The sequence below is a fragment of the Anser cygnoides genome, chromosome 7 (genome assembly GCF_040182565.1).
Source record: "Anser cygnoides isolate HZ-2024a breed goose chromosome 7, Taihu_goose_T2T_genome, whole genome shotgun sequence".
NCBI classification, from domain to species: domain Eukaryota; kingdom Metazoa; phylum Chordata; class Aves; order Anseriformes; family Anatidae; genus Anser; species Anser cygnoides.
Genome location: NC_089879.1, coordinates 29,768,914 through 29,781,510, shown reverse-complemented (window position 1 = coordinate 29,781,510; position 12,597 = coordinate 29,768,914). Strand labels below are relative to the sequence as shown.

Genomic DNA, 12,597 nt, shown 5'->3' with positions numbered 1-12,597 from the left:
CTAACGAAGACTCTACAAACTAGAATATTTAGCCTCTGTGTGCCCCTCCAGAAGCAAAGCACACTAGAATAAGTTCTTTAGTGATGATAATAACGACTTAAGACCAGCACCTTTCATTTCAGGAGCTAACAGCTACCTTTTAAAAACACTTTTAATAAATATACATTATAGTCATATGTATTCAAATCATTCTGCTAACACAGAGCTACTGTCACAGTGGTTAGTTCACCCATTCTTTGCATTAATAACAACACAAATTTATTCTTCCCCATAGTCTATATTTAAATATTTTGAAAAGTTTGGCAAATATTAACCCTTACACAGCTCTGTAAGTCTGGAAGCTGTTCTCATCCTCACAGTGAGTAATATGAATGCCAAAGATATTAAGTAATTTCTTCTGAAGTTTCTCATTGAGATATCTGATATTTGCTAGCTTATATTCCTCTCTTAATTGTTACATCTTATTGATTTCCAAGAAGCACCTAAAAACTGAAGGTAGAAAATAAATCCAAGACTATTTGTGTCTGGCTGAATAAACAGAAAATCTAAGTGAGATGGACTACAAACAAACTGGAGCTTGGCAAGCTAAGGAGGATTAGTGCTCTTCTGTCCCATGGCAATATTATTATTTTTTAAATGTCTTTATCAGGTAGAGGAGTGAGAAACAACACAGGGCGCATAAGCAGGCTAATTAGTTTGTTAGCAAGGTTAATCATTGCCTCAGTATGGCACCCTGGCCTCCTGCTATTATCTACCCAAGAAAACTCACTAATTCAGTTAGGTGTGGCCTGTTTATATATTAGGATACAGCTTCTGCCTTTTACCTCTCACTTGAAAAGCTGTATTTCAGAAAACATTAGTGGAGAAGGGGAAAGAATATACCATGTGGATTTCTGTATTTAACACTGTTAAGGGTCTCCTGCAATCAGAACTGAAAGAAATTTTTTTAAAATGTTTTTTCCTGCCATGGTTTTGCCAATTGGAAAAAAAAAAAAAAAAAAGCTTTCATTTTTTTTTTCTTGAAACAATGTGGCTAGACATCTCCCTTTTGCATTAATTCCAGCTGCAGTTTATAGTCCTCTGTTCACTTTCTAAATACAAGGCGTCACTCTAGACCTTTTCTGCTTCTTTCTTCACATGTAATGGAAATACACAATTCTTTCTCTTTTATTCTCTCCTGGCTTTAGCTCTCCTGCTGTCCTTGCAAAGGTACTTCACCTCCTGGCACCTTCTGGCATACCTCAAACAGACTGAATGAATTGCAGTCACCAGCAATGAAGCCCATCAGTGCTATCAGACTCTGGTTTTCCCCTCTTTTTTCTTTTTAATTCTTTTTAATGATAATGGCTGCATTCCCACCCAGCCCATTCCAGGACTGAGCTATGGAACTGAGGATTCAGATTCCTTTACACTCTGCTGAGAAGGGAGTGTGCAGGCCCATGAAATGTTGTTATATCTTTAACCACATCAAGGATTTTGATACAGACAGTAGTTTCAAAAAACAGGGATAGAAGATTGAAAGAGAATAAGATATAACAGGATTGCCGTAACTTTGAAGCTATTTTTCAATAAAATAAAACTATGGTTGAACTTCATGTTGGAATGCCACAATACTGTGGGAAACGGAGGACTCAATTCTGTTTCACCTGCAGGAAAGGGGAACAAATTCTTCACAATGCTTTTTATTAAAATGCTGATTTTGACTTTTTGCCTATGACAGAGCAATCTGTAAGAGAAAGTTAAGGCAGTGAAGCTTTGAATGTTAATGCTTTTCTTCCTCCTCTACCTTCACTTCATGCTGTTCTCCCCTCCTTTGGCTAGTATCAGATGGGGTGACTGTAGCTCAAACAGGTTAAAAATTAAAATTCTTACCCTTTCCTGCTTCCTTATTCACCTGCGTGACTGAGCCTTTACTGCAGGTAAAACTCACAGTAGTCCCAAGAAGAGGTTATCTGGGAGGACCAGTGATGTGGCTATGTGACTCTCTGCCAGAAAATTGACTGAAGTTGATGCTTTTACATCACTGGATAGGAAATCCAATTTGAAATCAGTTTCAAATTAAACTCATTCCACTTGGTGTAATTTCCTGATATCTATTTCTTCTAAGTGGCTCACGCTTTGTATTACAGGTATAATGTCCTGCAGAAGTGCTGTCTGGTGGATTTAGGATGAAATGAGTTAAGAAATATCTCCCACACCGTGTATTCACCGGGTTATTTAAACTGAAGGAATTGATTTTTTCCAGTCAAGTGTTGGGCTAAAAGCAGATCTAGGAAGACATTTGGAGTTTAAAAACAAAACATACAAACAAACAAAAAACATGAAGGCTCTGGACAGAAAATATTTCTTTGATATTAATAAAGTTCAGTTTGAAGATCACTGTACTGGGACTTCGGCACACGAATGGTACAAGCAAACAAAGCAAAAGCTTGTGAAACAGGAGCATCACGGGATCTTACAGTCCTGGCTTAGCCAATAACTTGCTGGGTGGCCTTGGGTAAATCATTTGTCTCATTGCATCTCAAGAAATCAGCTGGAAAACAAGCATAAAGGCTGGCCTCTCTGACAAGCTGCTTTGAACAAACTGAAACGTGCTCCTCTGACATCTCTTACCGACATGCATTTCTTTAGATAAAAGATTGTCCAACATATATGCTGGGGGTGGGGGAGACCAAGAATTACCAAACACGACAAGTGTAAAATGTACGTATATTAATTTACTACATAAAAGGCAGTGTTACCACTCATTTATGGTTAACAGGACAAGACAGCAAGATTGGTAGTAAAGTAGTTGGTTTTCCAACTACTCATCTTCAAATTTTACCAGAAAAATCAGATTTGAGGGGTTAGTAATAAGTTCAAAATTCACTGGAGTTTTAATTCCAACCTGCTCATCCATGCCATATGTTACAGTCTGTGTGAATCAAAACATATCTCAGATGGACACAACTGGTGAATGCAAACCTTCTGGCACACTGAGCCTTAGCCCCCACTTGTCCATTTCAACATAATCCCAACACAATGCACGCACACCACTCGCTGGCTTCTCAGTGATCCATCTCCCCTCTTACTAATGAAATACTATTTTTTCCTAAGAGTCAGGAAGCCTGAAGAAGAGCAACAGACAAAGTTGATGCTATGGCTGCCTAGTTGTAAAAAGGTGTTTCAGAAAACATAAAAGAACAAATGAATCTTTTATGTAGGTGAATATTTATAAGAATTAAATATCCACAATTTACACTATGTTTCTGGAGACTCCTTAAACATTGGTGTTTTATTTAGTTACGCTCTGCATCTTGGAGCAAGCGTATGTATAGGACTTGGCAGTTGCTAAGGTAACAATCATTTGGGGGAAAAAGCAGAGTAAAACAGACATATACAACCTACATAAAATTGACATGAAATGGCAATGGCTTCCCTAGGCTTGCCGTAACTCTCTGTATGTTCATAAGCATACATATCTAATACATGTGTTTGAATTTCCCAGGACTTACCTAATAATGTTTCTGTTTTGAAGATGAATGGCAGTGTCACTTGTATCTGTTAAAACAAGAAAAAGGAAGATCAATAATGGAAATTTGTTTTTGTCTAAAAGCATCACCAGTAAGTGCTTGCTCACACAAAATATTTACACACACACACACACACACCCCACTGTTCCTTACCCTGAGGGACATTCCCAGCACACTGGGGGCTGCAGGGAAACCTGTCAGCTGCCCATGCCCTGGGGCACAGGGTGCACTAATTGCCATGGCAGTCACCTCTTCCTGCCCCTGCTCTTTGCACCATACTGAACCTGTAACACTGTCCTGCCCAGCTGGCTTTTTACGTTGCCCTCTTTTTGAGGACATGAGTGTCCCTAGCAGAGACTGAGGCCCAGAGGATTTGTGTGTGAGGGGATCTATGACATTTGAGGTAAGGCACATGGATTCATACCACGCCCCACACTGCCTTCCAAACCTTGGTCTTAGTGGAAAAACACATGCTGGTTTAACTAATGAAGATATTCTGAAGATGATTTAGTTAATAATAGGCTATAAAAGCATGCTCTTTTTATCTTAAGTTTAAAATGGATTAACAACTAGTTAATTGGCCTAAGATGAACTACTGCTCATCAATTAAAAAAACAAACAAACAAACATGTTTGAAACTGGGCCCAAGTAAAACTGTAGCTATTTTAGCACAGATGCTCACAGTACACAAAACAAGAAAACAACAAAGTACTCCAAAACTGAACAAAACTGTCAGACCACCCTTTAACAGTAAGCATGGGCAAAGGCCAAGGTTCCCCCAGCGCGAGCCAGCTAAGCGTTCAGTTTCGTGTCAACAGTCAAGGAAAAGGCAGGAATAAAACCCAGGGTGACTCCTCTAGAAAGGGCCAGCACCCAGAGAAGGTGTCCAAGCCATCCTAGGTGCTGAAACACCTCAAGAAGATGCCTCAAGATAGTCGCGATACATTCAAGCCACAATGTTCCCTGAGTGCTCTCAACAGCCCTCAGACTTTAAACTGAAATCTGACAATAATTTTCTCACCAGTGGAAGATCACTTGCCTTGCTGCATATGTTTCATTTTTAAGAAACAGGGAGGGAGAATGCAAGACTTCAGGCTAAACACTTCCCATCTGTAAGACCGTACTTGCCCAAAATAATAAGGATTACATTCATCCTGATATTCTCTGTAAATGTCTTCCAACCTGTTTGTCTCCCTGCAGGCTAGCAACAAAAATAAAGAGCAAGGCAACCGTCAGCACAGAAAGATGGGCAAAGCTAAATAAAGCCTGGCTGAATCCAACTTGTACCCCGAATATGCCGGAGGAGCCAAGCTATGTATGGCGTTGTCTCTCTTGCCTCCTGGCTGTGGCCCTCCAGCACTGATTTCCAAAATGTCGCCCCGCTGGCGGGCGCTGCTCTGTGCCCAGCAGGCAGGAGACACCACGGCAGGGAGGGGAAGGAGGCTGTGGCCAAGGGAGGGGACAGCAAAACCCCGCTTTCTTTGGTGGTATCTCCTGCTGGCAATCGGAGCAGCAGCTATGGGGTATCTGGGGAGAGGCATCAGTGAGTGCTCCCAAGGGATCTCACTGTACTGGTCAACATGGGTGCCAAGGAAGAAAAATCACCCGGTTAAAAGCACGTGATATTAAGCCAAAGTTAGCCAACACCCCAGTCTGCCAGAGATATCAGTGTTACTAGACCAACGTAATAGCCCGAGAAAGCTGATGGCAGCAGACAGACATCACTGCAAGCCTGGGACACAAAGTCCCCACGATACCTCCCTGTTTAAGTCCACGCTATGCCCAGGCACTGCTCCTCACCCTCGTGATGCGCTCAGAGTCACCGTCATCAAGTCCCAGCAGCTCATCACGACACCTCCTGGAGAAGGCCCGTGTGCCCAGCACTGCAGTCGGATGTGGATTTCTTCAAGCTAAATCCATGTGTTTCAGCAAAGCCTGTGCTAGGAGTTTCAGGTGGGTCCTTCACAACATGCCTGTCCCAAGTCATTTTTCCAAACCTAGAGCTATGGTTTTGGAAAAGCCTGGGCATGGCAACAAATGGTGGGAAGACAATTCTTAAGGCATGAGAGGGATTCTCATTGTAATCCAGACATGTGCAAAATTGTATTTTTAGGACAAATGGGGGAGTGGTGATAAAAGTCACACAGCACAACAGTAATTTAGTATAATTTACATAAGTAGCAAAACTTTTCCTGAAGTTTTACAGTGCCATCTTGCGAGACACACCTACAAGCTGCATCTAATTTACTTGAAATCTCTCTGTTGATTTAAATGATTTTTTTTTGCTTCAGTGAGACAAGCAGAAATCGGTGTCTTTCTGAAGGAAAAATACATTTGTCTCTCAGCCATGAATCATGAAGGTGAATTCCTGCACATCCAGAGAGGCAGGAAAAGCTATCTGTTAGATGCATTGAAGCTCCTTAGGGCTGCTGGGGATCCTTCAACCAGAAGTGGGTTTTGCACCAATATTTGGCACCTTGTCCTCCATCTGATGACGGAAGAATGGCCCCTTATGACACCTCTGGTAGGGGCAAAAGATATGGAGAGAAATGGACCCCGTGGTAAATTGGAGCTGAACTCTGGCAAGGAAGCCTGGCCCTCCCGAAATTACTGCATTCACTAATGGGATCCTTCCCTGTGAGGAAAGAGATAAATGTCCAGGCCATTTATCACAATCAGATTATTAAACATTTAAAAGTGACATTAAAGGGGATGACACTCAGACTAATGCACATACCACAACTGGCAGCCCAAAAACACATTAGTGGTCCAAATTGCTGAGCCCTGACTCTGGGAGTGCTAATCATGGTGTGCTGGGCTGGTGTCTGGTGGAAATGAACACCACTTGCCTGGGACCTTGGCGCTGTACTTTGACTGTTCAACACTACAGTAAAAGCAGTCGAGAAGAAAAAGCAAGCCTGTATTCAGGAGAACTCTGTGCAAAGCTCACATCCTTGACACAATTACTTTGTTGTGGTATTATCCTTATTTTCTAGCATATTTTGATAGAAGAGGTGCTTTCGTTTCGTCTCAGCCTAGTGACAGTTAATTAAGTAAATGTTTCCCTGGATCCTGATGCATATTTTATGGGATGAGCTGGTTCAAAGCAAAACCTTGTTTGAACTCTGGTGGGTAGACGGGTGTGGGGGGTGGAAGCCCTTACATAAATAATCACATCAATTTATGAATCATCACTTAGGGTTTTTCATCACCTCCTCGCCTCTCTCTGAGATCCCTTCCCTAGAAGTCCATTCTGTTTGCTTTGTTAAACTGACGTACAAACAAATCAATCCGCCTGTCAGCCTGAGTAGCTAAGCCCCACACATGCATGTTCCTAAAAGCTGAGGAAAAAGCGAGGAGAAATACCATCTGGAGTGAATGGAGAAGGTTTGTTCCTTTCCCTTGCAATTCAGTTAAGCCCTGGAGGGTCGTTCGTTAGGTTTTGGTGTCAGAGTTTGGAACAGAAAGGCTACCAATTCGAAGCACCAAACGCTGTACGATCATTTACATGCCCTGACCTCAGAAGGGAAACAAAATGTCCTTAGAAAAGCATACAAGAAGTCATTCATTTTTTCCATCAAAGTTTTGATTCTTCTTCTATCATTATAAATACTTCTTAGAGCATACCTTAGAGTATAATAATTACCAATACCATGGTACGTATACACGTGGTACATATACAGATGAAATAAATGGATGTCAAAAATGAAAAACATGCAATGGATTTCAATGATGAGGTTAATGATTCATTCAAAGACTCAAAGATTTCAGGCACAGGAGAAGCCTCACTCAGTTTGATCTGGAAAATTTAGGCCACCAAACTTCACTCAGTGACTTTTGTAATAAGCTTAATAACTGAAAAATAAACTAAAGCATCTATTTTAGAGGAAGTCCAATCTTACAGCGGAGAGAAAATTTACTGCATCACTTGGAAAATTCTGCAATTACAATTATCCTCATTATAAAAATGTGTTCCTCCTCATTATTTTAGGTGCTGTTGTTGAAAGCTTAATGGTTCACACTCATTTATATGGGAAAAAATAAACAGTTTATTATGAAGTATGGAGCTACAGTGTAATGTTCTCAAAATTTAGTTCAATTTTAATGAGCCTGCAGAAAAAGTAAGTTATGGTTTCATTTTTGTTCTGGCTGGGAGCTGAAATGCAGCTGTAAAGGAATGCTCCAACCCAAAGAGACAGGCATAGCTGAAATCTCACACAAAACCTTGCCCTCTCAGGAGATGATGATCAAATTTTCATTAAGACCTTTGAGTCTTTTTATTGAAATCCTTAGGCTATAGACAGATCCAAAACAACCTACTTTTAAACCAAGGTGTTTAAGCTTGGGGGACTTTTTTTTTTGGTATGAAACACAGCTGCTTTTCATTTCTAAAGCTGATCAAAAACTATGCTTTTGGAATCCACCTTGGGCTTTAGAGTTCATGTACAGAAGCACTTGGAAATGCAAGCACAGCTCCACTTTATTTTCCTGCAGGATAGTGGCGAGAGAAGTTTACAACATTCAGGTCAGGCTCCTGAATTTTCACATAGTTTCTCTCCAGTTTTCAACTGAACCTTTGCTAACTGCCAGTTTTTACCTGGAGAAAACAATCCTCCACAACGCCAAAAATGAAAATGGGACGTTAACTTACAATTGAAACAAAACAAAACAGTTCTGATGACGCCGGCTTGAAAATGAGAGAGAGAGAAAGGAGGCTAAGCCAACATTTTGTTTCAGTGCTTCACTTCGTATAAATAAATCTGTGCCAGAGGAGTAAAATTGCTGAGCTTCACTGGAGGCTGAACAGATGCTCATTTCTTTATGATTCCCTGCCCATCTCTGTGGTACCTAGATTCCAAATTGATACTAAAAACTGGTAATGATTACTCCTCCTTGCAGCTTTGCATTGCACCACAGACAAACTCTACTTTGACCTTCAAGATCCCCATGTACTACTAGTAAAAATAAACCACCAAAAGCCTATCTGTTTTTCTTATATTGAAAGAGAACAAGGGGGACTCTTAAAAAAGCCCCCATATATACATGTATACACACACACATACACACTTTTATACCAGTCCCTGGAAGTTTTCTGCTACCCTGAGTCTTCACTAAAAGCCACACAAGCTCGGAGAAGAAACAGGCACGCTTCTGTTGCATGTGTGACGTGTAGGTTTGTTATGCATGTAATCCATCTAAGCAGCAGGAAGGGAAGATGTAACAAGGTCTAGCAGTACCTACATTATTCCCCTAGGGAGAATCCTTTCTTCAATTATACTAGCCACTTCCCAAGGCTGCTTTGTAGTTGTAGTAAAGTTTATTTGATTAATATGTGAAAATATATTCTTCCAGTTTTCTCAGATCATTGCTAATTGCTGCTTTGTGGCATACACTTCCAACTGAGATTTTCACAGGGAAAATTAAACTTCAGAACCATCCCCTCTGTTATAAGTTGCTGAAATAACCACCTATTCAAGATCTGCAGCATAAGGAAAATGTCACAAGTACTTTGGAACTCTTAGCAGAGCAGGGCATTTCTCTATGTATGTATTTCTATGCTCATGGATTTTTTCAAGCAGTACCTTGTAGTCTGGGGGAGAAAAGTGGGACAGTTGTATAAGAGCACAGAATTTGGAAATCCTACAACTTTAGGACAAGTGTGTAATGTTTATTCTGAATTCTTGCATCTGATGTTCGGTACCTCTTCCTTATTAATCTCCCATGATATATAATACTGATAAAGGTAAATCAAGAGTCAACATTTACTCAGATTTCAAACCAAAAAGGACAAAGCATCAAATTGTCCTTAAACAGGTATCCACTCGGACACACAGCAGTTCTGCCCTGAGCATTACAATGACTAAAAAAATAACGTAAATGTACCAAATTTAGCTTCATTACCATTTTGAACAATGTTTTCCCTTGTTTTCATTTGCTGTGTAAAGTACAATCAAGCAGTGAGCTTGGGACAGATTGGGTTCAGTCATCAAAAACCATGGATGTTATTTATGTTTTTTCTTATTTCGATTCTCTAAGACATGTAGGGCATTCCCCTTTCTTCCAAAAATGCTGAGTCAAGAAATAAAATCATAGTAAGGCTTCATTTTTCACAGATATAGGTGAAAACTGTATGCTTCGAATTGAAATTTAGTGCATAACATATCAATCATATAAGATGGAAAAATTGGCTCACAGTTTGATTTTTTTGTCCCAATAGAAACAGTGGGGCTCAGTCTGAAGGTTCTGCTTCAGGACTCAAGGAAAATATCTTTTTTTCCTTCTGTATTTTGAAAAAAAATCAAGTTCTGTATACATTAAACACTGTTCCTAATTTGAAGACAGCAACTCACTTTCAAAGCAATCTTTAGGTTCTGAATATTTCCTTAAAGCATTTGACGTAAGATATACCTCAGCAAAGGTCAGGTCTTGCTTTAAGACTATTGAGAAGGTTAATTTGACCAGATAAATTCAGACTCCACTCTGAAACTTAGTTGACATTTTTAGATGAAAAGTGAATGATGGTAGTAGGGCAAAAATTCAGTGTAACTTCTGTTCAGTCACTAGGGGAAGCAGAAAATTTTCTATTGTACGGAAGAGTCAGCATTAAAGCCTTGAATTTCTCAAGTGTTATTTCTATATGAAAGTTGGATTCTGAAGCTCAAAGGTTTCAAAGCAGCTTTTTCACATGGTAGCAATAGCAATTCGCGCATTTCTGCCATGCCCATCATCACGGCACCTCACAAAAGCTAAAATTTCAGAGGTTACATTTCCCTTTCTGGTGCAGCTTCTGCATGGACAGTGTGTCTTTCCAGAGAAGCCAGGAGCCTGCTGGCTGTGGATCGGAGCTGCCACCTCCAGCTCGAAGTGCAGGCAACGAACCTTGCTCACAGCCCTGACGGCTACAAATGAAGGGCAGAGATGCAAGGACCTACAGTTTCAAGAATTTGAAGAATGCAATTAGAGTAGAAAACAAACAATGGAAATAATTTATATTTGAAAGAAACAATGTGCCTACACATGCACGTGTATGTACAACATAGAAATATATATACACACACACTCAGATACAAAGGAACTCAACCAAAACTTCCTGAGAAACACTTGCATTTTTACAAGGCAAACTAGTTGCCATTTCCACGGGCAGCACACACCCCACTTTAGCAGCACGGAGGCTGCTGAAGCAGGCATGCTGCCACTGCAGCAGATGGGGAGGAGTGCAGACAGGCGGCGAACCAGCCTGTCCCTGAAGTCAGAGGCTCCCTTGTCAGCTCCCCTTCCCAAAATGCCTGAGCAGCGCTCGATGTTTAGCTTCTGTGGCTAGCAGGGATGTCTCACTGCATGAGTATGGAGCATGGATTAACTTCTAAAAACCCCCCAATCAGCAGAATAAGGTATCTTTCCTGGGAAACAAATCCACCAGGATTTGCATTCTCTGTGAGAGCAAAATAGGAGAACGAGCTCCATGCAGGGCCATACGCTACCCTCCACCTGCTGGAATGGCTCACACCTTCCTTGGGAAGTACTGGGGCTCTGGGGCGGGGGCACAGCACGGCCCCAACCCCGCTGCTGCTCCTCCAGGTGCCCTGGGGCTCTGCCGAGGGCTCCCCGAGCTGCTGGGATCTTGCCCAGGAATTGGAGCAGGGCAGGACTCTGCTCCGCCAGCATCACCTACATCAGCGCTTCCCTGGGCGCTGGCATTTATCCTTGGGGAGCTCCTCAAGATTTCCTTGACCTTTCTACAGAGAAGCACCATGACTTACCACTATGCACATTTTTCTCCATACAGCCTTACTATGAGACAGACAGACTCAGCCAGACACAAGATACAAATCATGTCTTTCGACTCATTACTACTTAATTCTTTCCAAACAGCCAAAAGCAGTAGCTGCAGGTGCAAAGACTGAAACTGTAGAGAACACACAACTGCAACAGGGTTGTTTTTTTTTTTCTTTCTTTCTGTCAAAGTATCAAAGTACAATCATTAAAGGATCTGTTAAAAATTACTCGTATGGAAATTAATTTTTATTTCCCACTTTCACTTCTATTTTGGGGCATGTTTTTCTATCAGGAAATCTATCTCCTGCAAGGGGGTAACAAAGCCACGGGCAAGCAGTTTGAGCTGAAAACTACTTGTCTTCCTTTAAGTCCAAATGCATATAGCTTTTGAAGTGTTCAGCGTAACAGAAGTGAAAAGAAAATAGTCTGAACACTGCATGCACTCTGCAAATAATACAATTTCATTAATACTGATTCAATGCTGAATGTCCCTGCAAAACATGACAATACTGTTTTACTATCACAGATACACATACTGCAAAGCATTTATATACGTACATATGCGTTCAAGTACATACATAAGTATGTATACTTCCATTGGTAGCCTAGTATTAATATATTAACAAATTTAGAAACATGATTTGGATCAGCATATGTCATAATCCACCCATCAGTGGCCTAGGTGGACAAGAGCAGCTAACAATTTTCCCTCAATCATGGCTGTAATTAAGTAGGAAGAAGACTGAAGTGGCTGAAAGTTCACGCTGGAAGACTGACATGATGTCAGGTTTCATAAGTAATAAGATGTGGAATATGTCAAATTATTGCCAAGGGAGAAAATGTCAGGGGTGCACTTAAAATTAGACTTCTCACTTAAGAGTCCCACTGAACAAGAGGATGAAGAAGTAAGATTATGACCAAGGTACAGATGCTGGCCTTCAGAACAGAGGCATGTCCTGAACTCAAGCACATAGATCTGTATACCTTCCTTGAAGTATCTTCCCTCAGCTGTTTTGCTTGGCCTGAATTAGCATTGTTCTAATGAAATCAGGGGAACTACACCATTTTACACCAGCTGAGGAGGTTTTCCTCTTTTGCGTTTCCTTTTTTTTTAATCTTTCAGAAGAACTTTTAAATATCAAAGTGCATCATTTAATAAACTACCACATTCTGAAATCACGTGTCATGCCAAGAAACACGCAGTGGCTCGCAGGACTGCTGTGCCCCGGTTGAGGGAAGGCAGTAAGGGAGGGCATGCTGCAGTCAGCCCCCTCAATCCTCCGTGATCAAAGTACTTGAAAGAGAGTAG

General features: G+C 41.0%; 1 long non-coding RNA gene across 7 annotated transcripts in view; it reads right to left on the bottom strand.

The window, feature by feature from the left end:
* LOC106031698 (uncharacterized) overlaps positions 1 to 12,597 on the bottom strand; it is a 524,145-nt gene that overhangs the window by 50,823 nt on the left and 460,725 nt on the right. For all 7 annotated transcript variants that reach the window (XR_010832897.1, XR_010832893.1, XR_010832898.1 and 4 more), the window contains one exon: positions 3,495 to 3,540. This is a non-coding gene — a long non-coding RNA (uncharacterized lncRNA). The remainder of the gene's footprint in view (positions 1 to 3,494; positions 3,541 to 12,597) is intronic.